The sequence below is a fragment of the Myotis brandtii genome, unplaced genomic scaffold (assembly GCF_000412655.1).
Source record: "Myotis brandtii unplaced genomic scaffold, ASM41265v1 scaffold687, whole genome shotgun sequence".
In the NCBI taxonomy this organism is placed as follows: domain Eukaryota; kingdom Metazoa; phylum Chordata; class Mammalia; order Chiroptera; family Vespertilionidae; genus Myotis; species Myotis brandtii.
Window position 1 is genome coordinate 1,489,638 of NW_005370687.1, and position 3,596 is coordinate 1,493,233.

General features: G+C 50.3%; 1 pseudogene; it reads right to left on the reverse strand.

The window, feature by feature from the left end:
• LOC102264095 overlaps positions 1 to 481 on the reverse strand; it is a 2,869-nt pseudogene extending 2,388 nt beyond the window's left edge.
• Positions 482 to 3,596: the final 3,115 nt, after the last annotated feature.

A 3,596-nucleotide genomic window follows, 5' to 3' on the forward strand; every position in this document is an offset into this window, starting at 1 on the left:
TCTTTCTTTCTTTCTTTCTTTCTTTCTTTCTTTCTCTCTCTTTCATTTCTCTTCAGAAGTACCTTCAGAATCAGAAGAACTGGAAGAAGACTGAGAACCACTTGAGCTATCTGAGTCACTGATGAGGGAGAGGAGGATTTATGCCTTTTCTTTTCTCCTTTCTTAGCTTAGATTTGGGAACCACCCTCCACACAGTGTCCATGCCTCAGCACATGGTTTGCTGGTTGCGTTGTTTTCTGGTTTGCTACCTCCCTCCCAACGTCTTGACCGGAAACCACGTGCCCAGAGACAACACCATGAGGAGTTGGTTTTCTTGTTATGAAGAACTGTGACCCATTTGTACCCTTTCCTCTGTTGGCTGTTGACCAGAGAAATTCTTTGTTGTGTTTAACAACAAAACTCTCAACTTCAAAAAAAATCCTCCATAAATAGAGTCCCCTCCTCACCCACTTCCTTCGCTGAAGTCGCCACTCTGAACCATGAACTCTGACGGCCCATGAGGCAGTGGCTTCTGAGTTGATTGGTTTCCTGTCCCCTTTCACCTGTACTGACAATGGGAGTTCTCGTGTGTTTGGGGGCACACATCAGAAAACAGCTCAAACAACTCTCTCAGCCTGTCCATTATTAATGGCGATGTCAAAAAAACATCGTGGCTCAGCAGGTGTGGCTCAGTGGTTGAACATTGACCCATGAACCAGGAGGTCACAGTTCAATTCCCAGTCAGGGCACATGCCCTGGTTACGGGCTCCATCCCCTGTAGGGCGCAGCCGATCAAAGATTCTCATCATTTATGTTTCCATCTGCCTCTCCCTTCCCCTTCCTCTCTCTGAAATCAATAAACACATATTAACAAGACAAACAAAACAAAATAGACATCGTGGATGCCGAAGCTTCATTGCCATGGCTCCAAGCTTTCAATCTTTAAACAGAGAAAAGTCAAGGACCAACGAATCCAGTCCTTTCGGCTCCGCACAGTACAGGCTCCTCCTCCCAGGTCCGGCCCTTTGACGCCCTTCAAGCCCACCGCTGCCAGCAAAGGCCCCAAAGCCCACTCCCCGCCGCCTCCCCCACCGCGCAGACCTGTGTCTAGAGCCCACACTGGACCATTTCTCATTTCTTAGCTTGCCTCTTCTTAGTCATGCGACCTGGGCAAGCGATTTAACCTTGTCGTTTTTGTAAATGTGGAACCATTAGAGAGGTCATGGCAGGCATCTGCCACTTCCCCCGAAATATTTCAGCAGGTCTCTACCAAGAGCCGGGACAGTTCCTGCTATGACCTCCTCGCCCTTGTCAACTCGGGAGATTTGACATTGACACAATATTATCCCTAATACAGCGTTTCTTTCCAAATGTCCCTGTCTCCAAACCGTTGTTTTCAATATGGAGTCCAATCAAGGACCATACATTGTATTAGTTATAATGTTTTTTAAAATGTTTTTATTGAACTATAATTTACATACCATAAAATTCACCCTTTTAAAGTGTAAATGCCAGTGGTGCTTTAGTATAATCACCGAATTGTGCAACTGTCACTACTTTCTAACTCCAGAAAATTTTCATCAACCCAAACAGAAGCCCTGTGCTCATTAGCAGTCATTCCCCATTTCCCGCTCCCCAGCCCATAGCAGCCTCTAAACTGTTTTCTGTCTCGATGGCTTTGCCTGTTCTGGGCACTTCATACAAATGGAGTCACATAATCTGTGGCCCTTTGTGCCTGACTTCGTTCACTTAGCATAATGTTTTCATGAGTCATCCATGTTGCATGCAGCATGTATGGAAACCTCATTTCTTTTTATGGCCAAATAATATTCCATCGTATGGATATGCCGCATTTTGTCGACCCACTCGTCAGTTAATGGACATTGGGTTCGTCCTACTTGGGGGCTTTAGGAACAATCCTGCGGTGGCAGTGTGGACATTTTGGGGTCCAGGCTGTTATTTTGCAGAATGCCTCTCCACTTGGACTGCCCGATTGTTTTCCTTACAATGAGTTTCAGGTTCATGGAACCAGTTTTCATAGCCTCACAGTGGCTTTGTCTTTCTGCTGAGCCCAGCCATGGCCCCCATCTCTTCCCAGCTGTCGCCGGCAGGTGGACCAGCCTGTGCAGCCAGAGCTCCGGGCCGCCCCAACAAAGCGGCGCTGTGCTCATTCGCCGCCCGCGCCCTGGCCGCTGCCCTCCCTGCCCCGTGGGCACAGAGCCTCGGAGCTATTTCAGGCCCCTTCGTGGTCGACCTGGCCTGGGAAAATCTGAGGTCCTGGCTGCTGCACACAACTGCCTGCCTCAGAGGCCTGAAGGTCACTCCCTGGGCTTGGCTCCTTCGGTCGGTGGCCTACCTGGCCCCTTGCTTCTGATTCCACCGACCCCCAGCAGTCCACCCCTGGCAGCCGAGGGAGGGAGCAGAATACGCATCACTGGGATGGGCTTCCTGTTGACAAACGCAGGCTTGTGGCGCTGGGTGTGGTGAAGGCTCAAAAGAGCATCTATCTAAAATTGGGCCCGTTCTGCTCAACGGATTGGGAGCACGCGTGTCTTTGAGTCATTGCTGTTTTCTTCGTGTGGGCAAAAACAACCCTTTCCCCTGCCGGCTTCCTCTGCGCAGCCCCAGGCGTCCCACGGGATGAAACCTGCCGGCTTCCCGGACCTCTTGCCCTGATGAACAGCTCGGCTTTCCTGGCAAAGCCTGCAGGGTGGCCGGGGCTGCCGCGCCATGGCTGTTTGTTTATTTGTGAGAGCAGAGGGAGACAAGGCTCTGGAGACTTTCTGGCCTGCTGTGTGGCTTTGAACAAGTCCCTTGACCACTCTGTGCTCCTGTTTTCCCAGCTGGAAATGAGAGAACGGATGACACCATTCTCTGTGGTATTTATCCGCAGACTGAGGTTTGTTTATGGGTGACACAATGGAACAAGTGACTCAGATGGAGGGACCTCCTTCCTTGGAGGTGCAGGCATGTACCACCAGTAGGTCAGGTCCCCTTTGGGCCTTCCTGGCAGATGGAGAGGTGATTGGGGAAAGAGTTTAAACTTTGGACCCAGACATTCCTAAGGTCAAAACAGGTCTCTCTACGTCTTACTAGTTGTGTGGCCTCGGGCAAGGTCACCTCGGATGGAGAGGTGATTGGGGAAAGAGCTTAAACTTTGGAGCCAAACATCCCAAGGTCAAAACAGGTCTCTCTGCGTCTTACTAGTTGTGTGGCCTCGGGCAAGGTCACCTCTCGGACCCCTTGTGCAATGGGGACGACAGCAGCCTTTTCAGGATTTGAGGGAGAGATTGAAGGAGGTCTTACCTCTGAAGTGTTGGGGACGGTTTCTGGAATGTAAGTGCTCAGTAAACCACTGATATGGACAAAGTGCAGCCAAACAGGGCAGCAGTGGAATAGCTCCTTGCAATATGTCCAAACCCTCACTCTCGCTGTAGGCACGTTCTCATGCTAGGGTTTGAGACAGGTGGTTTAGTGTCGGGTGAACATCCTGAACATTTTACTGCAGAATCTTCCCTGGAAATGAAGGCCCACTAGCTCTCCTCTTGCTCGGCCCAGTTTTCACCTCCTTGGAAAACAGAACCAGTCGGAAATGGGTTTCAAAAGGTCCCCATTCA